At 32.8% G+C, this 22,434-nt stretch overlaps 1 pseudogene; it reads left to right on the top strand.

Moving 5' to 3' along the window:
- The first annotated feature begins 5,911 nt into the window (after positions 1 to 5,911).
- LOC128175816 (uncharacterized) lies at positions 5,912 to 6,910 on the top strand (annotated as a pseudogene).
- Positions 6,911 to 22,434: the final 15,524 nt, after the last annotated feature.

Genomic DNA, 22,434 nt, shown 5'->3' with positions numbered 1-22,434 from the left:
CAAACATAATGCAACCTTGTGAATATAAAAAAATGAAAGTTTAACCTTCAAAAATAAACAAAACACATTATTTGATTCACGAAATAGAGAACTGAGCGTCTTCTCACGATTTCGTCTGCTTGAGATCAATCAACATTTACAGCGAGGCTGGCTGTTCCTTTTCCAGGAATATTATAACGAACATATAGGCCTATAAACTTTCACGGAAACACTGCTGTTCAAATTTGGTAACGATGATTTTTGAATTTACACACGTACATCATCTGTCATCAGAATAAGCGTCGTAAAGAAAAGCTATGAGTAACTCCTTCGGCGCATTGCAAGCGGCAGAAATACCTTTAAGTACATCACTGGCTATATAGTTACCACAACGTTTACAAAAGTCGCTTATACATACTATTCTCTGTCGACATATCAGCTATTTTCATCTACGATCGCCTTTCCTTGGATGGTTATGTCCAGCTGCATATTCCAGCGATCTCACACGAAAACTAGTTTTATTACGAGTTTTTCTGCACAGTGAATAATATCACAAGCTATCGCATGTATTTTCCTTTCGTTTTCAATTCAGCCGGTTCAGATTTTAACTCACTATTTGTGTTTAATCCTTTAATTCAGCTCAATAGCTCTGCTTCAGCTGAAGGCGCATCCATTTTGAATATTGTTGCTGTTGTTGTTTTGTATTCATACGCGCCGCTTCATTTACATTATTTACATTTTTGATCAATGACACTTTACATTTTTTTATTTGAAAATGTTTTATTAAATGATAAGAAATGAAGATAATAATTTTTCTATTGATCGACGTATCAAAGAAAAAATTGCCCGGAAAACTTTTTCATCAATGCGCTACGCGCATTGATGCAGTTTTCCGGTCAATTTTTTCTTTGATACGTCGATCAATAGAAAAATTATTATCTTCATTTCTTAATTCAACTACAATTCATGCAAACTTCGAATTTCGTCCCGAGGCTCGATAGCCATCAGCTGACGTCACGAAATTTCAACTTCGCACCGAATGCTCTAATACATAAACTTTTTAAAACATATGTTAAGTAAAATGAGGATAACAAACAACATAGTTTTTTGGTTTCTTTAGTGTCTCTGATCTTAGTTTGATAGCATCAGCAATGCGTTGGATTTGAACTTTAGGACGAAATGTATAGTGAGAAATATCACATTTGAACTCAATGTTACACGTAAACTGGTAGGCATATCTGATTTATGTGGCAAATTGACGCCTGAATCGACGAGCGGGTCAAAATGGCGTTGCACTACTTGTGTATTTATATATAGTAGGGGTAGAATTTTTCGATATATGACCTATTAAGCGACTGACTGATAAAGATTCAGGTGCCTGTGATTTTATGTACATTTATTTTGCAAAGAAGACTGTTATTAGTTTTGCACTTATGGTCATTGATGATATTATTTTAGATTGCTGAATTTAGTTTATCGTTGATTTTGTAAAAATGTATTTTTTGCCCTTTCCGCTGCCCATACGGAACCCCATGTTTCGTTGTATGTAGATTTAACAAAAAAAAACATGTTTGTTAGTAGAGCACAATTTCTAACTAAATCTTTCAACTTGCACACATATGTTTTTAACAACTTCCGTCATTACTTTTTCGCACGTGTTGTTCTACTTCTCATTTGTTTTGACTTTGTCGCCAATCCGCTTAGCTGACAGCGCATCTGTGGTGCTCCGTCTTTGAGCAGACGCATTTTGGTCACCACATCTCATTGCTTTGGCGAATTGGAACGCATGCTCCGCTGACTTATGTGTAACACCATAAAAGGTCATCTCACATTGAAAAAAAAATTGGAAAGGACATTATCTTCACCGTTAAAGGCAATGCTATTTTGTTAAACCTCAGAAGAATTGCACTTGCAATCTCCCGGGGTATGACCTGATTTTTTACAAACTTAACATTTTGATTCACTTTTACATTTTTTTTGTATGGTCAGAAGCCCAGCAATTTGTGCAAAGCAGATGTTTTGCCCGTAGTAAAAAATTAAGCAGGTGTAATGAAGTATAATGACCCCCGTAGAATAATGACCGGGGTCATTTTTCGACGTAGAATAATACCGCCCCAATGCTGCAAAATAATTGGATTTTTCTAAAGAAAAAAGACCCATGGGTCATTTTTCATCATGTTAAACGTGAAGAAAAATGACCCCCGTGAAAAATGACCCCCGTTGTAAACAAGAATGAAAATCGGTTACCCAGTATACCGACAAGGTATCTGACTTTGAAATGACTGGAATTTTCACTCTGTTCAGTTGATTTTGAAGTTATATGCACCGAACTTGTAAAGAAATTGCTGTATATAGTTTTTTATATCCGTAACAAACACACACACACACAAACACACTTACATTGCCACAAATTGATTGTTAACAGTTACGTTTCTTCTCTCGTCTAAATATGGCGGGGAAATAACACTGCTCTGTAGATATCTGCTGAAGTATACTTGATTTTTTTTTACCATGAATAATTCTTAACAACATATTATATAGTTTTATTATTTAAAGACGATACTTCATTTACAAAATGTATGCACAGGTAGCGTAACTTTATATATATCGCGATTTTACAATTGCATCGGCAACAAATTGCCAGGTCTGCACGTGTGTGTTTAGAAATTTGTGCAGATGGTTGTACTGTTGCAAAGCCATTCCGAAAAAAAAGCTAAAAAAACAAAAAAACCAAAACAAATGAAAAACAAATTCATATACATTGAGGGATTAAATTGTGTGATAATTAACGAACAACAATCATGAAAGAATAATTGTTGTTATAATATAAGCAATATTCATTGGTGAATGAATTGTCAAACAAAGTATGATATATATATTTTGTTGCTGGGGAAAATGGATTTTTATGAAGGTGGAATATCCTTCTGATAAGAGAACTAACTTTTGTAGAAAATATTCTAACTTTGTTTCTGATAACTGATAAAATATTAAGGCAACAAGGACAACAAGTAACAAAGTAAGCGGTACATACTGGGCTCCATTTTATGCTGAAAGGCGACATTTATTTTTTTGAAATGTTAAAGATGAAAATTGAACGGAACGAACTAAACCCCAACTTTTCAGGGGGGGCGCAAAAAAGTTAGAAATGTTTTACCAAAAACTACAAGAAATTCAAATTAATCATATTGATCAAATTTTATGAGGTAATATCTATAACCCCTCCCCCTTCTCCCATCCTCTAATGCATTGTTGTTGTTTTTCCCCCAAATATACCTTAATTATATGTACTTGTACAGTCCACCAACAATACGAGTTCGATGGTTCAGGCCATAGAATCTTTAGATGGAATTTTTTTTCTCTCTCTTTATCGCTCGTTCACAAAGGTAAATGAATTAGAATTGGGGAAAACATACTAAGACGGTTGCAAACTCTAAACTTAGTCATCATTTTTTGAAACTTATAACATTTCAAATGTTTAAAACTGATTCGGGTTTTTCTATTTTAAAAGATCAGATATGGGGAATGAAATTTAAAAAGAAAAAAGAATAATATCCTATTCTATTCACGATAATATACATCCCTATATTGAGATTATACCAATTACATTTGATCCCCGTTACATGTATGTGTTATATAGAACAAAAAGCTCTGGTTTGATTTTTTTTCATTCTAAAACATATGGATCCATTTACTATTATCTTATCCAAACTTAAACAGAAAACCTTTTATGAAAATTAAAAAAACTATTGTAATTTACATGTATCATATACTATATGTAAAACCTGTATGTAAAAGCTTCAATAGTTCATTATAAAGAAAGATAACTCTTGCTGTTTGAAACAGTTTTTGTTACAAACCTAAACAACAAAGTGCTCCTCTGAACTAAAAAGCAGTGCTTGACTATGTTTAGTAAGATGATTTGACATTGTATATAACTAATTACTTTTTGATATCTTACATTTAATATTTTTAATTTTATGCTGCGATAATAAAGTTTTGCTTTTTTAATCACTTCGTCTAATTTTCTTCATATCACGATTACACACATTGTCAATTTTGAAAAATCTAGCATCGCTTAATCTCTATAACTTTGTTTCATTGGAATCTCTTGGTATTGACTTTGATGAAAATCAAAACGATTTAAAAAAAATATATGGTAAAATTAATAGCGGAGGGATATTACACCTTAATTAAAAACATTTACGTTTAGTTTTATTTTCTTCTACGAACATGTACATGTAATATATATACATCGATATTCTAAACAATTTTTGTAATGTTGTATTTGTGATTATGAGTATACTTTTTTTTTTATAGCAAATGTGTGAAGAGTACCTAACTATATTAAATCTTAAATAGATAATAAACACTGATCGAATATAATAAGTGACTATTTCTAAAAGCGTTGAAAAGGGGTTAAAGGCTCATTTTGAAGGGTTATATCCCCCTTGATGAAACACATGCGTTAAGAAGAGGAATGTTCTTTTAAATATTTAATAACAATGGTCTGAGGGGGCCTCTATCATATCTAAATGCGTCCATTAAACTCACTAGAACTCTGGGGGGTTTTAACTCTTCACAACGGTATTGTGGCCGTTACCTCCCTTTTCTTTATAGTGTACATCAAACAAATAACAGGGCAGTATGGGAGACCTATAGGGCTAATATTTCCTCGTCCCAAATTTGGGCTGGACGGGCATCGCCAGGTAATTCCGAGAGGTTTATATCTCCCTTGATCTTGATCACACGATATTTACAGCTTCGAAGTTGCCAATGCTTCCACAAACTAATTATATTAGCCATCTTGATGTTAATTAAAGTATGCCGATGATAAAGTAAAATATATTTTCTGTTCGAGTACTCTCAGTATTTTGACGATTTTCCATATTGAATGGCTGCTGTAAGTGGCTGCTAACTTCAGCATGGTTATAATGCCTAACAAGGGAGTAAACGTTTCATAATTTTGATTTCATCATTAATTGTGGGTGATGCACTTGAAGATGACAACCATACCCCTATACAATACGTCAATATCTTGTTATAGCGAAAGGATTTTTATTTTCTCAGTTATACCCCTTCTTTTACTTTAAGTTTATTTGAATATATATTATAGTTTTCGTTACTTTCTGCAGTAAAAATTACAATATTGTAAATACTATTTCACAAAAAATTAAAATAAAACAGAACATACTAAAATACTTTAATCTATAAAGGGGACGTGAATACCATTCTGTACAAGCCAGATTGAATTCCAATTAAAAAATAAGGTTTGGACACAATCATAGAGATGAGTACCATCCGGGTATAATTCTGAGATGCGTATTTGTAGATCATGGTAATTGATATATTCACATAGCAATGACAAAATTTGATATGGAATCTTTAAACAGGCATTTCCGAAGCTGCATGCGATATCATATGACGGTATTCTGCTCTTGATAAGATAGGAGACAAAATATTTCTACATAGAGCCGCATAGAGTAAATATTGGCAACTGTGAGTTTCATATATTTTTGAAGGCGGTGCAAAGACATAAAAACAATACTGTTACCCCCAGTATGAATCATTCGTACATCTGGATATATAAACTGTGGGATTAATTCATGAAACCCTCACTCAATATCTTCCCATATCATGCATCTCTTTCCAACTCACCTAAAGGTCCGGTGATGTTGTGAGACTCTAGATGTAGGTGCTGATTTTTATAATTGTATGCTAGTGGACGTAAAAAAATCAAGTTTTAACCCATTATTTATTTTGTAGTACCGTTAGCTGCAAAATTACCAAAATATTAGAAATCCAGTATTTGTGTTGCAAGGTACTTATTCTCAAATTTATGATTGAACAGCATTTGATTTCCAACGACCTTTGAGTGTAATTCCTTCTTCAGGTTTACAAAGTGGAAACATATGTGTTGCGCTTCTGATTCGAAATGAATGGGATTAGTAATATCCTTAACGTTACAGAAATGCACACTTTTGAACCGGTGATTCAGAAACAGGTAGGTTTGAGTGCGGTCTCACAATATTCGTATCCAAATTTATATGAATGCAAAATAGATGAACATTTGGAGAATAAATTAAAAGAAAAAAAGCTATCGGGTAGAAAAGTATTCAAGGTAGCAAAGGTTATTTCTGATATAGACATTGGGTTCCCAGCTAATCAAAAGAATAAAAACTGTCTGTACTCCATGACCGTAATCGACGATAACAAGAACTGAAGTTGTTTATTTTCATGGGACACATTCACCTTACCGTCAGCATAACTAACACATGTACTTATTAAGGTACAACAAATAAGTAGTTTGCGTTGAAACATTAAATAGAGCTGTGAAAATGATATCTGAAACTGACACTGCTGTGACAATATTCACTACTGGGGACTGGCATCTACGTGGTGTCACAAGCGCCGCGTCCGGTAAACTACTGGTCTGTCTCCGTAAAAACGATCAGAACAAAGTCGTCCGATACAGCAGTACCGGCACCGTGCTCCAGGAAATTCAGTTCGACTCGGCGACTCGCAATGTCAACATCTGAGTAATAAATACATTACTGAGAATGTAAACGGGGACATCATTGTAACTGACTGGAAGTTAAAAGCAGTCATTGCTGTCAATAGATATGGCATATTCCGGTACTCTTACTCAGGAAAGGACAAGAGCTTTAAAGCTTTGTCAGTTGCCACTGATTATAATAGTCGTGTCATCATAACAGATTGTCCTGAAAACAAGACTCACATGCGTGACAGAGAGGGGCGATTCCTGGGGTACATCATTCCTGAAGGAGGAATAGAAGATCCACGTGCCATGTGTATCCTTGGTCACGGTGAGATGATGATTGAAGAGTGTAAGACCGGAATCGTCAAAATAATCAAGTACGTAGAAGAATCAGAATACATCAGTTTATTTATCAATTCTTTTTATAACAAGTGAGGCATTTGGACAGACATTTATAAACAATTAAAATCCATTCGACATACAACTAGTGGAATAATTGTAAGAAAAGTAAGTTTAAGAATATACCTATTGTCAATTGAGATTTTTATTTTTACAATTGTTAATAATTTTGTGTTATAACTTCGCTTTGTTAGTTTTTAGTGAACATTTTCTTTTAAATTTATAAATTAATACCTTTGTGCCAAAACTACGTTCATTCCCGGGAATTGGTTTGATATACCCCTCTAATCGCTCAAGGTTTCAATGCACAGCAAAACTTTAAAAGAAAATTCCATGTGAATGTTGCAAACATTGCCTGAATGATGTTGAAATATTTTGTTAGGAATCTCGAGAAATGCCAGATTCTTCCATTATAAATCCTCGTTAGAAATGTATGTAAGTTCCTGCAAATCTTTTGGAATAAAAAGAAACGTGTGAAGGAAGAAATCTGAAACTTTTTGCAATTCATTAATTTCAATCGGTTTCAACTGACAGGTATGTGTACTTTTTATAAAACATCAACAAAAGGTGTTGAAACGGAATCTTGATACAGACTATATTGCGATTATATCCTCTCACCTGCATGGTGAATTACAATTATGTTGTACGGTAAATACCTGTAAGGTAACCCGCACGCACACGATAAAATTCTTTTTAATTTCTAAATCACGTATGTTTGATATATTTGTCATATAAAATTTGAATTATTTTTATGCCATTGCAATTTTCATCCAAATGCATTAAATTTAACAAAGACATTTGTTAAACCTAAATTGTGTAAAAGGTTGATAACTCTATTAAAAAATTAGTACACCGATTTTCTAAATATTCACTAAATGAGTCAAATTGCATGTATAACACTACAATATAATGGTATCTAATTTTCACACAGATCTAGAGATCTTATGCAAATAATTCAAACTTTTGGTGTCTTCGGAAATCGAATGAGCGAAAAAAAGAAGGAATAATAGAAAATAAAATGTGTCGAGTTTGCTGCATCTAGCATTTAAATAATTTCCTGTAACAAAAACTAGTTATTATAACAAGTTGAAAAATGTTTGAAGATTCTAAATGGCATCAATGGGACTCTAGATTTAGGTGCTGATTTTTATAATAGATATTTATTTGCGAATAGACGCAACAGATCAAGGTTACACCAATTATTCATCCTATAGTACTTTACTGGTACTTGCTAAATTAGCATACTGTAAGAAAACCAGTATTTGTGTTGCAAGGTACGTATATTCGAGTTTATGATTGAACTGTATTTGATTTCCAATGACCTTTGAGATTAATTTCTTCTTCAGGTTTAGCATGTAGAAACATGTGTGTTGCGCTACCGGTTCGAAATAAATTGGATTTGTAATATAAAACTTTCTCCTTGAAGAGAAAAGCTTACTGTTGCGCATGAACGATTGTGTAGATTATTAATCAGGATGGATAGCTGCAGATTGCATGTTAGAAAAAAAAGATCAATAAAAGTAACTGAGAGTTATCTTTCTTGAATAAGCTATTAATCATTAAACATATCTCATGTTGAGTTGAGTCTGATTATGCAAGTTTTAATGTAATATGACCAATGGTGACTTAATTAAATATCGAATGGCTCCAAGACTCTTATCCACTTGACCCTAAACTGCATCTGAACATGTATAGTCGAGATCAATCTACATATCTGAAGCAAGTTCGATATCCTATACATTGTTACATTGAACTTGAATGTTAAGTAGATAAGGATCGGCATTTTCATTGTAGTTTAATTCTGATCTGCTCTAAAATTGCTTAAATTCAGCAGGAAAACTTGTTCAAAGGGCTGTCTACACCTTGAAAGCCGCATGATGATGCACCATCTTTCTAATTTTTGTAAAGATTGGACCAAAGATATCGAAGATTTAGAAATAACATGTCCTCATAACGATGGAAATTCTTAGGGATTCTTAATAGATGAAAATTTGAAAAATAGATTAACAGAAATGAAATTATCGGGCAATAGAATATTAGATGTACCAACAGCTACTTTCGTTAGAGGTACTGGGTTCCCAGGTGATGAAAAGCTTATATTAAAAATCGTCTTTATGACATGTCCGTTACCGACGATAACAAAGTGTGGATGGGAGGATATAGCAGAGAACTAAAGTTGTTTGATCTCCAGGGATACCTCCACCACACCGTCAGCATTACTTGTATAGGCGTGTTCTTACGTATGTACACGTATGTACGACCAACAAGTAGTGTACAGTGATATTAAAGCCGTGAGAATGATATCTGACACCGACACTGTGGTGACGATGTTCACTACCGGGGACTGGAAGCCACACGGCGTCACAAGCGCTGCGTCCGGTGATCTGCTGGCCCGTCTCTGTAAAGACGATCAGAACTCCTACACGGGGAAGGACAAGAACTTTAAAGCTTTGTCAGTCGCTATTGATTTTAATGGGCATGTCTTCATAACAGATCACCATTCCTGAGGGAGGGATAGAAGAACCATGCTCCGTGTGTATAATTATAATTGGTCAATGTCAGATTATGGTGGGAGAGTGCATGACCGGATTTGTCAAAAGAATCAGATACATGAGAATTCATCAGTTTATTTATCAATTGTTTTGTAAGGTATTTGGAAATTTATATTCGAAAAAAATAAATTCGATATTCAAATTTTGTAATGAAAAAAGCCTGTGATTTGTAACAGACAATTGTTTTTAAACCTGAATTGTTTAAAAGGTTGATACACATAACTCTGTAAAAAAAAATGATTTTCTTAGTATCTGCTTAATGAATGACACATCAACGGGCACCTGGGTTTATCCTTCCCACTATTCATTTAGTGCATTACATATATGTGTATTAGAATGAAAGTACCAGTGCACCGGATGTTGATATTAGAGAAGTGTTAATATTGAGCCGCGCAGAAAAAGTTATGGCTAAGATGATTGGCTAAATTAATTGCTGAAATAATGATTATTTCAAAGTAAATTTATCACTTTTAAATTCAATGATGGACTGAAAAAGTAAGTACAGCAGAAAGTAAACAAATAAGAGGGATTGAAATAGGGGCGGGTGTCATTTTTTGAGACTTGTATTTATTTGCTGCGGATCGCTGTAAGTTGTAAACAAGCTGAATTTTGACCTATAAACGCCATGGGACCCTATATATTTCTAGTGATTGTTGTTAGTGCTTGGAATGAACTTTCAAATGTGACCAAGGATACGTCTCTAAGTAAAATAGCAAACTAGCCAGGTGTGCTTAGGTTAACATTGAGCCCTGTAGGAAATGAATTAGTAATTTTTTTCCCTTTAAGCAAAATAGTTCCTATACTTGCAGAGTGTCTACATACATGTATATTTATTATGACATTTTATATCAAAATGCTTGGCACATGTCAGAATTTTAAAGCAAGTGTCAAAACTGAGTTATCAAATGAAAAAAGGATTGAATTTGTTTGATGTACAGCTTTTCCAAAATTGGGAAAATTCCTACTTTCACTTTTGTGTTCACAGTTTTTCAATACAGACTCATTTTACCGGAAAACGAATATAACATCACATGAAGAAAACTTAGGTATAACGAAAAATGTTGACTGGTTCGGAAATTGACCCGGGGTCATTTTTCAACCTTGATGAGACTGTAAAGAGACCCTTGGTCTTTGAAAATTAACCCACACCGTCGAACTTCGATCATTCAACAGATTAAACATTCGTCAATAAATTGGTAAAATAAATTCTAAATTTGAATAAAAAAGTTCGTACATGAAAATGAACGGTAAGGGATTATGCGATGGAGTCAAAACAGATGGATCTTTGAACATTCCTATTGCAGGCACTTACATCATTAATGATTCTTTATGCTACAAAAAATTCTGACAGTAAAGACTAATAAATAATCTGCCCTTGGTGACCTTTGAATTGAGTCCCAATAGGGAATGAAAATCAATTCCAACAACGTCCAAACAAATTACGCTAGCCCTTTTCAAGCTGTTGAAAAATGACCCGGAGTATATAATTCACGAATTTGGTCTCAATTTCAACGTTGAAAAATGATCCCCAGGTCAATTTTCAATTCGAGTCAATCTTTATCGTTACCCCGGAGATACATATGTTTGAATCCTAATGTTAACAATGCCGCCTATAGAAAATGCATTAGTGGACTTTTCCTAACAGGCGTTATATATTTTTCTCATTGTAGAAATGTATACCCCTATCCAGTAATAAATACACAAGTAAATTACACATCGCCGCCATCTTGAATTAAGAGCTGTCACAGTGTCCTGACTTTACTACTAACAATCTCAGTATCAAAATTATTTTTCGATCTTCTCCGCTTTGTGGTCGAAGCTCAACATCTTAGTTTACGATTCTTTCTATGTTTGCAATGTTGCTTCTTATCATAACGAAAAGTCAATATTTGTAATCAATCGTACTTTCCTACTTTTGCTTACTAAAATTCTGCAGAAAAATATCTTTACTTTAGTATGCTCTCAATATAAAGTATGTATTGCCTTGCACTTTCAATACTCTTTCTATCAAAATCTGAATAATGTGGCGAAGCTTTCAGAGATAAAAAAAAAAATGGACAACGTGCAATGTTTGAGTAAAGAATTATTATTTTCTGGCCTTACACATTCCAAAGTCATCTGAAATTTAAAAGACTGTTTTCATCCCATGTTCTAACATGTTGAAGAAACATATATTAAACTATAAATAAATCAGCATAAATCACAAATCATGCTAAAAAAGTGACCCCAAAATCACTTTCACTTCTGTTGGTCCCTTTGAAAATAGATGGTAAGTAGTTAGCTGGGCAATAAGAATGCACAGGAACAATGCATGATTATTCATTTTCGTTGTCTGGATCTTTCAGTCACTCTAGGACACAACATGCACTTCTTTAATTTTTTTTATCCAAGAGACTGCCTTCGAGCAAATGCTTTTTTTTTCTGTAATGGCAGCAATTTTTGAGTTAATTTAAGGAACATTAACACTGATAAACAACCGAATACTTGTCTGATAAATGTATTAGTATTTCCAAAAAGTACTTGCAACAATATGACGATACCATTACTGCCATGGATTTGAGAAGTTTAATTAAAAGAAGCAAAAGTATATATGGCTACAGTTATACTCAAAGTAAGGTCAGATTACTTAAATGTTTTGCTATCAAGTTATATTTGTAGTTCAAAATTCCTAGTTTATTTTAAGACGTCTACATTAGAGATGAAAATAAGAATCTGGTAAATTTTTCATTTGGCGACGACGGCACCAAAGCTAAAAACAAACCACATTTCTAAAAAGAAAATTCATGAAAACAAGCAAAAATCTGTAGGATTATGTACTAAAAATCATCACTTAGAAGGCATTTTTTCTCATATAATTAATTCAACATAATTTTTTCAAACTGACGTAAATAAGGTTTATCTAGTTTAACAAGGTATTAAAGACCGCTCCAACATACGAAGTGGTATTTAACACTAGGGCATTATTTTTTCTCTTTAAAAAAATTACAGAATGAGGATGCATTGACTATGTGTTTCCAACATTGACATTTACTAATCAATTTGTTTCATAAAATAACGTTAAGTTCAAAGTATCGGTCTGTAGCTGTGAATCAGTCTTCATACTTTACAATGAGAGCAACATCGTTTTTTGTATCAGCTTATCACAGTCACTTTCCTATCACTTACGCTAACAAACACAGCATTAAATTAAAGATTACCATAATGTAAGCTCCCAAACGGGTGTGAACCTAACTAATTAAGAAATACTGTGGATTTACAATACCCTTTAACTTCCGCAGTTAAAGGAAATGATAATATGGCGAAAGATGGCTCGTGTTTCTTTGTGGGTATTTTGTACACTGATCATATGAGGTTAGTGAACACCATGAAATTTGTGTCATCCAAAACGGAACATTAGATTTAAACCAAATCTGGAGTTTATTTTCGGTCAATAATTGGAAGCCAATTTAGTCAATCACACAGTTAGTCACCTTAGAAATCACAATCTGGTCAAACGGCTACTTTTCGGATCTCCAAACGTTTACGACTCTGCAAATGAGCAAATAAGTACTATATGAGAAAGTAAATGAGATACTGAAAATAACTCCATATTTACTCTGAAAAGTAAAATAGTTTAAAATTACTTTTTATGAAACTTAATTGGATAGAAACCAATAAAAACACATGAGCAAAAAAAGAGTTGTTAAAAATACACAACGTACAATACTCATTATTGGTTAATCACAAAGCTTGTTTTAAAGATAAAAGTTCAGCCTATATTCAGCAGTTAAGTCTGGTTTACGTCCCTAAAATGCACGAAGTAGCATATGGGTTACAACGACAGACACAAAACAAGTGTGCAAAGCATAACAGCCGAGAGAAAAATTCTTGGAAAAGGGGAAGCCATTTTGAGTGCTGTGTGATGGGATGTCAGATTGTGCTAGAACAAGTTCCATGCAAGATCACTGTCCACTCAGGTTTAAACTCGGTAACTTTGATATAATGGATCGGGTCTGTCAGAAACAAAAGGATAATTAACAATACATATTGTTAGTAAAAGAACAGTTAGTATTTTGAAGAAGATGGACGAAGAAGATGGCATAATGTTATGTTTAATAAATTACTATCACTATATATATATATATATATATATATATATATATATATATATATATATATATATATATATATATATATATATATATATATATATATATATATTCTTTTTAGTGAGATTACATATGTACACAGAAAAACATTATTCATCCGTCCATCTCCAACCGCAATGTTAGTAAGATAGAAATTGGTTAATCATTCCATATAAAGTTTAGTTAATGAACAATAAAAAAAAGTTTGCATCTTGACGTATAATTGTATTGCATAATGAAACATGCAAGTTACTATTCGTGATATATAAATATTGCACAAAAATAACAAGACCAAGCAAACGTGACCTCGGTAGTAAATAAATACTTTACAATATATTTATATAGACAATGAATTCAAAGAAAACAGTCGAGTGTCAACTTGATTTGAAACTGGTACCCAGTGTAGTTCTACCCATCTTAAATGAGAATTCAATGAGAACACATTGCAGAAGAAGCAATAGAAGCAATAGAAGTGAACTGCCACAAATAAAAAACTGAAAGGGGAATATAATTCCATGCAAATTGTATGTAACTTTACTGCTGAATATCACGGCCAATAAAGAAAATTGCGATTTTGAAAATATTTGTTTCTCCTGCATATTTAATACTTAAAATTCAAATTTTATTAAGTTTATGTAAATACCAATATTAATAGATAGAATTATTATTAGAATAATTGTGGCATTTGGCATCATATAGTCAATTGCGCTATAAATATATGCACAAGTTATGTGCTTCTGATAAATAAACGAGCAATCAAAAAACTTAATTAGTAAAATTCAAATAAGAAAATGAATCAATAAAAATAAATACGTTCTTCGGGAAAGAGTTGTTCATGTTTAGAAAAGCAATGTAATACAGAATGCATATGGAGAAAAAAGCCATGTTAAACTTTATACTTTTTTATTTATTATGTCTAATGAAACATACTAGTATAACACGTGTTTGCTGTTTTCGCTCATAGTTCCAATCTTTCAAGTACATTTATGAAATATATAATTATTCTGATTTTTATTACTAAAATCTTCATACATTTGTACATAAAACTGATGATTGGTGATGTTGAAGGTTATCGATAGAGATAATTTTTAAAAAATACAAGTATATAAGGAAAAAAAACAACAGAGGCAGTATTCATGTATGCAACAAATAAACAATGAAATTCATTTAAAATGAGTAAGCAAAAATCGAAATCAACAAAAAAGGAAATTAAAGACATAAAATTAATGCATAGTATCGCACAATTTTATATCATTTCAAAGCTATTATCTAATTGAATTGATTTAAAGGGACTGGTGATGAGCTGAGGTGAACATTTTCAAATGTTATATTTATTTTTTTACTCATGTCCCTTTACTCTAATGTATTTTTGTTGACTTGTCAAAATTTATATTTATATAAAACCTTCTTCCTCGAACTCCTCCTACATTTTCAACAGTAGACAAATCATCTCTTGGGATATCTTTAAGGGTGTCCTATAGATGTGCAATAAGGTTTCGGAATTTTCAATTTCGTCCTGGGGGTCATTTTATGGTTGAAAAATGACGTGTTTTTTTTTTTTTGTTTTTTTTGTTGTTTTTTTTTTTTTACAAAAAAACTGGTTTCAAAATCTTCATTTTTTTTTTATCAGTAGCCAAATAATCTTCAAGAATATGATTGGGGGTGTCATATTGAAGTCTGATCAGGTTCCAGAATTTTTTTTTTATTAAGGGGATCAGTGGGCAACAAAAATGATGTTTTTTTGCAAAAAAGTATTGCTCCCAGAACTCCTGTTACAACTTTTGGAGTTGCTACGTCATCTCTTGGGATATAATTGGGGATGTCCTATAGATCTGCAATAAGGTTTTAAAAATTTAAATTTCATCCAGGGAGTAGATAGTAGTAGAAAATTGACGTTTATCACTAAAAAAACCCACATAGATCCAAGAACTCCTCTTATGATTTAATGGATAGACACATCATATCTTGGGATATGATAAGAACTGTCCTATAGATGTGCAGAAGGTTTTAAACATTTAAATTTCATCGAGGGAGTCAAATAGAAGCAGAAAATTGACGTTTATAACTTAAAAAAACCCACAGATCCAAGAACTCCTCTTATGATTTAATGGATAGACACATCATATCTTGGGAAATGATGGGGACTGTTCTACAGATGTGTATTACGGTTTTGAAAAATTTAATTTAACCCTGAGGCCCATTACCTACATACCTTTTTGATGCCCTTTAAGGATCAAGAATATATATGGTTAAGGGGTGGGGATCTCACCCGTTTTCGAGATATTCGTGCACTTCCTGTTCGAGGGGGGTCACGACCACCCTCGGGGCCCATGACCTACATACTGTTTGATGCCCCTTGACACAAGGAACAAGAATATATATGGTTTAATGGTGGGGATCTCAACTGTTTTGAAGATATTAATGGACTTGCTGTTCGAGGGGGTCAGGACCACCCACAGGGCCCATGACCTACATAACATTTGATGCCCCTTGACATCAGAACCATGATTATATATGGTTTTGGGGTCATGATTATAACAGTTTCTGGTAATTTCTAATTCCTGGGGGTGGGGATGACCCCAGGGGTAAGATCTAATAAACCCTATATATTGCCAGTAACAGTCAAGATATCATTATGAAAACCCTATTTTATTATCTTTGTCCGTTTTCAAGTTACCATTTACAATAGAGTCTACTATTCTTCCTAAAAGGTTCAATGTTAGACCCCACACCCTTTTGACCCCCCCCCCCCAGAAAAGTGGTTGTGTAACCCAAAATGAGAAAAACCAAACCAGGATGCACAACTAGATATGCAGGCCTATTGTATCGTAGAGCTTTGTACAATTCTGTTCAGCCATCTCTGAGAAACTAGTTCAGAGCGGGAAAGAAGAAAAAGAAGAAGACGAAGAATAATAATACATGTATTAAGAACCGTACAAAAACAATAAGTCTCCAAATTTCATTCGGGAGACTTATTATAATAATAAAGATTACATAGAGATAGGATCACCAAACATCAATAATCTAAAGATAATTGACAATTTCTGATTCTAAGGGGGTCAGGATGACCCCTTAGGGTCATGACTTACATGCCATAATGATCTGATGCGCCATGACCTAAGGAGTAATAATATCCTTGGATTAAGGTGGGGATCTCAATGGTTTTTATGATATTTGATAATTTCAGGAAGAGCACTTGGGATCATGACCTACATACCATCGGAAATGCCTTGAACAAAGAAGCAATAATATAATATGTACATGACATATGATTCAATTAAGAACCCAGATGAAGATCAATCATCTATGTTTTGTAATACTTCCTATGTATATATACATGTATTAGTTTTTGTTTTGTTCTATACTATTCATGTTCATGACTGTAGTATGGCTTAATTAGTCTTATTTTAAATTACATTTAAAAAATTGTCAAATATATGACTTGGAACCCCCACCCCCGAACAAACTCAAATATAAACTGTTCTCTCCCCCCCTTCCTTAATTGTTGAAGATCTATTAAAATCAACATATATTTTGGGTGTCTTAAAACTTTATTCTTAAAAAAATTACATTACACCTTGCATACTTGACAAATGATCTATTGAGATGTTATCAGAGGACATATATCTACCTTGGGATCAATAAGTAATATTCATTGACAGGTTAAAATTAATAACAATAAATGATTCAAATTAAAAAAAATTATACTCCACATCCACCCCCCCCCCCCCCCACCTAACCTGGTTCTAAAGATTCAGTCTTCTAAATACATTCTTACAATACATGTGTACAGTAGCAAATTTTAAATCATTTCTTGATTGCTTTTTCTCTCCTGATGCACATTAACATTTTGGAAATTGCTTAATTCAATTTTTAAGATATATAAACAAAATGTTTTATGCATGTGTATTCGCCTATTTGGGGCAATTGTAAAGCCTCAGAAACAAAGCAGTGTAATCATTTCGCTAGGAATTACCTACATGGATCAAACACTACATATGAATAAGATAAAATACTTTATTATTTCTAGTTCTAGAATGTCAGAGTGTCTCCAAAGGGGCATAACATATATACAATTTGACACGCAATGACACAAAGAGCAAGAATAAATTATATGGTTTGGTTAGGAATGAGGATCTCAGAAGTTAACAAAATATACAGTGTATCATCATTTCCTATTTCATAAAGGGGGGGGGGGGGGTTAAAGACAACACCTGGGGGTCATTAATGTACTTTACACCATTTGATGCATCATAATGACATATTAGAAGATATTTTGTATTTTCCTGTTTCGTGGGGTCAGAACACCATAAGTACATGACCTACATTTTATTTCATGCATTATAATACATTAAGAAAGAAATACTCCTTCCTTCCTATTATAACTCATATAAAAATGATAGGTGTCTACATTTACTTACATGTAATACACAAATTTATTACGAAATTGTTTATACGGGGTCAATATGGGGTCAACTCAATAGTGTAAGTCTGACAAATGAAAAAAATAACTTTTGCAATTAAAATGACAGAAACTTTACAAATGCGATAGGATAGGTAACGATGATAAGCTTATTTAAATATTAAAAGATGATGATACAGTATGCTGTCAAAGAGAGATCACATTTAGAAAGTGAAAGTAGAACTCATGTATGCTGGCATCTCATTATATTGTGCTACTGCTACTACATGTATTATGCATATGCTTACCTATATTGGTCAACATCATAATGATAATCCAATTAAAACACAATAATGAATTCCTTTAGCTGATCTTAACTAATCCTTTTCTGCATATGGAAAACACATACATATGCATACACGTGAACCCATCTTATCGAAGAGCTGGGTAAAACTAGTACCCGCTAATGAGACCTGCAAACCTGTGTTGTGTACGTAACATCAGACAAAGATCAGTCATCTGTAACATGCATGTATTTTTATGACCTATTCTTCACTTTCACTATTTTATTAGGTAAATAACAGCTTTAAGGTGGTGCAGGACACCTGCATATTGTGATGTATACTTCCTATTGAGATAAACAATAAAGTATATATATTGATTAAATATTTACCCCCAAAATAATGTTACCTAACTTTGAAGCGCAATGGGTTAGTGCGTTTACATGTCTGAAAGAGCATTGGGGTCCAAGGTGTATTTTTGGTAATTTTACAATTGATATAAATGAATTTTCATGGGGGGGGGGGGCTCGACCCCTCACTCCCACCCCTTCTCTAAATCTGTGTACATGTAGGCACTCAGAAGCAAATCTAAAACCGGCAACCGCCACGGGGAAGAGGCATAATTTAATTTTTAATTTTGTTTGTAATAATTATATAGACCATTATACTTCCTAAGACATGAAATGTTAAGATTATTGATTAACTGCAAATTCACTGCAAACAGGTCAACCCCATATTCACATAAAGTGCTGCTCATGTACGTGTATTATCATATTGGAAGGGATCTCATCCTTCAGTTATGAAAATTATGATTTTTAAATGTATTACCGGCGCCTGCATGTGGCCTTCATTTTTAAACTGGTACAAAACAGTGTTATTTAGGGGCAACCACTTGGTGCGGGTAATACTGTCTAATGACAGCATCTAGTTAAAGCTTAAATTTAATTAAAAAAATTTCATATCAAATGGTGAATATGTCCCTTTAAAGAATAAATAAACATTTCTCTGAACAAAAAAGTACAAAAATGTTAAAAAATAAAACATAATCCGTAATAATACTTTGATAAGAAATCGTTAAAATACAACTGTGAACATATGTGTTACAACAAAAGGTAACCAATTAAAAAACAACACTGGGTAATTTCATTGTCCAAATGTTAAATTGTTATCACAAACACAATTTATTTCAATAAAATGTTTAATAAGCATTTATCCTCTCTGAAAAAAACTTAATTCATACATATTTCATTTTGTATATTTTCGTTATGTCGTAATATTCGATTTTTATGATTGATGGTTCACTTCATTTTAGAATTCGTGTTACATTTTCTTGTAGCGAAAGTTATAAACCTCTCATATGTCCGTTTTTGCACCCAAATGCTATTAACCTTATTTTAATCATATTTGATGCAGTTATATTTTATAATAGCTCTTAATTTTATAAGCATATCTGGGTGAAAAGACGAATGCTCAAAATCAAAATTTCTTGAAAGATATGCAACTACAATTGATTAGATTCCTTAAAAAGAGAGTAGATCTATTTTCATGAATTATGAACTTGTAGGGTTTAATATTATGCCTCGTTTCACTTTGAAATATGTGTGAATAATGCTAACTAAGACGTAAATATAATGGCATTGTAGATTCGCTTTTTGTGTTGCTTATGAAATCATCAAAACTCTTTCCACCATTATATAGTGTTAAGTTGTTACTCCTATAGGCCAAGACCGCTCAAAATAAGAACTAAACAACAAATACAATGCATATTTACCTACAACATGACATTTTTTATGTCTTCAAATTAAAATGCTGTTATGCCTGTCGCATTCAAATTAAACACAATACTGAACAACGAATTTTGCCACATTGGCCAGAAATTAAGGCACATCTGTACCACAGCGCTACAGACGATTCAGCAGGCACAGGGGAGGACAAAGAAACACCGATTCACGAGTGTTTGAATGCCGAAAAGTTGCTTGCTATGGCAGGCAATAGTCTCACTTTTTTCCGTGTGCCACTGAGGAATTCCTTATATTGGTCAGATCGTAGATACCGACTGTAACTATCACTTTTCATTAATTTAAATATATGGTCCTGAAAGAGGATAGAAGAATTCATTTGCAAATCATATATTGTAAGCATTTAAAATCGAAAAAATTAAAAAAAAAATTTCTATAAGAAATGTGTGTATTAAAGTAGTCCGAGTATCGCACTACGTCATAATACGGATTATTCAATATTGGTTCGACTTTTACAAAGCGTTTTAGATACCCGGTATTGATTTTGCTCTACTGTTGCTCGCTGCTGTAAACAATGGCAATAATAAGCAATTAGAACGGTAATATATGTATTCTATGAGAGATAGAAATGATTAATGTTGAGAAACTCGATTCTGTTAAAGTAAAATGAAAAAAGATTAACCAGGATCTCAGGTATGCTTATATCTTCCTTGTTTTGACCCCCCCCCCCCCCCCCCGAATTTTTCTTTTACTAAAACCAGTTTAAATTTAGAGACATAGGCTATTTCGAATTTAATCAATCGTCAAGTATTTAATGTTTAAATGATATCTAACATTATTGACAGATCTAGGCAGAAAACTGTAGCAAAATGTGATTTTACGGATTTTTTCGTCAGGGTCTATTTGGTTTAGAGCTTATAGCGTGAAAAGTAATCCGTCAACATATAATTTATTTTACCAAATCTTTTTTCTAAGATGTCAATCTATAGAATAAACACCATGAATTTAACCTTGAGTCCATAAAATAGTTAAAAAATTAGCATTGCATTTTTTGTATTATATTTTGATACATCAGGTCCATAAAGCGTACTTACCTACAACAATTTGCGCAAAATTATTGATGAGATATGGCTTAAATAAATATTACTCTATTTTGTATGTTCAGTTCTAATTTTCCCAAAATTGGTAATTATTTTTAGGAAAAACGGAAGTCTGGCAAATTCTTAATTGTCAATAATTTTCGCAAGGGGGTACATCCGTCTGAGAGGTGATAACAAACAAACTAGGATGTAAACATACATATTTTCTTGTGTATATGTATTGCTAGAATGTATATTTATCATTTAAAGCTAAGCTTTTAATGATTGAGCCAATTTAGTGTCGAGTATAGGACTACCTTAAGATAAAATTGCACAATCAAAATGTACTATTTCTAAGAGATAGAAACATTTGTTTCAGCATTTTTACAATTGTTTTTTCTCAAACTTGGTTTATTTTTCTTAGAAGATCAATAAAGAAATTGCATCACGTGTAAAAATATAAACATTCCATTTTACAAGGCATGTTTCTCCTTTAATGTCATTAAAGAAATGGCAAATAATTGCCCTTAATTCAATTAAAAAGTTAATTCACAAATAAAAAGCTGCCAGTTCTACCTGAGCTTCGTCAAAAACGTATCTCGTTTGGTTAACTTCCATTCGGTTCCTGACAAGTTCTGTATTAGTTCCGTCGACGTTAACCGGATTATGCGCACCAGGTGCTAGAAATTCCTTAAAATTACCCACACTCATTACAATCTAATCACACTTCCTGGTCAATTATGTAAATGTAATTATCTGTTAATGCGTTATGCTCTCCACCATGTGAGTACAGCATTGGAGTAATTGCTACACTGGACATTTGTTTTGGTGTATAACACAAACGTAATGTTCCTTCTCTAATTTTCTTCGTAGTTTTATACCATTTCTGTGACAATACATTGATAGCTGTGGAAAACAACTGCTTTAATATCTTTTGCTCTTGCTTTCTTTCACCATTTTGACTAATTGTTTTTTTAAGAAACGAAACAATTAATGTTGCCCTTACTAACCAAATCTATTTATGATTTTCTCACAAGAAATGCAGGCGTTTTCTATTAAACCTTGTAATTTATGCAGCTTTAAAATGTTATGACAAATAATCAAGAATGAGGCATTACGTCATCATCGACAAATCTTTAGAGAACAAGTTAATATGTTCTTAAAATGAATCGTAGCTACTACTATTAACAATATACAGCACAAATAAATAGAACGTGTGTTTATGATGATATTCAAACCAAATAACGTAATAATGTTGGAGGAAAAAATAAGGTAGAAAAAATTTACTGAACAAATGAAAAGACTGTTTTTAACCTTTGATATTAAGATGACATCTCCTCAGCAATGTTCGATAACATCTAAATATTCTTAATTAATTGG

The sequence above is a fragment of the Crassostrea angulata genome, chromosome 3 (genome assembly GCF_025612915.1).
Source record: "Crassostrea angulata isolate pt1a10 chromosome 3, ASM2561291v2, whole genome shotgun sequence".
In the NCBI taxonomy this organism is placed as follows: Eukaryota; Metazoa; Mollusca; class Bivalvia; order Ostreida; family Ostreidae; genus Magallana; species Magallana angulata.
Note: the sequence above shows the minus strand (reverse complement) of the source record. Positions and strands in the feature narration are given on the sequence as shown.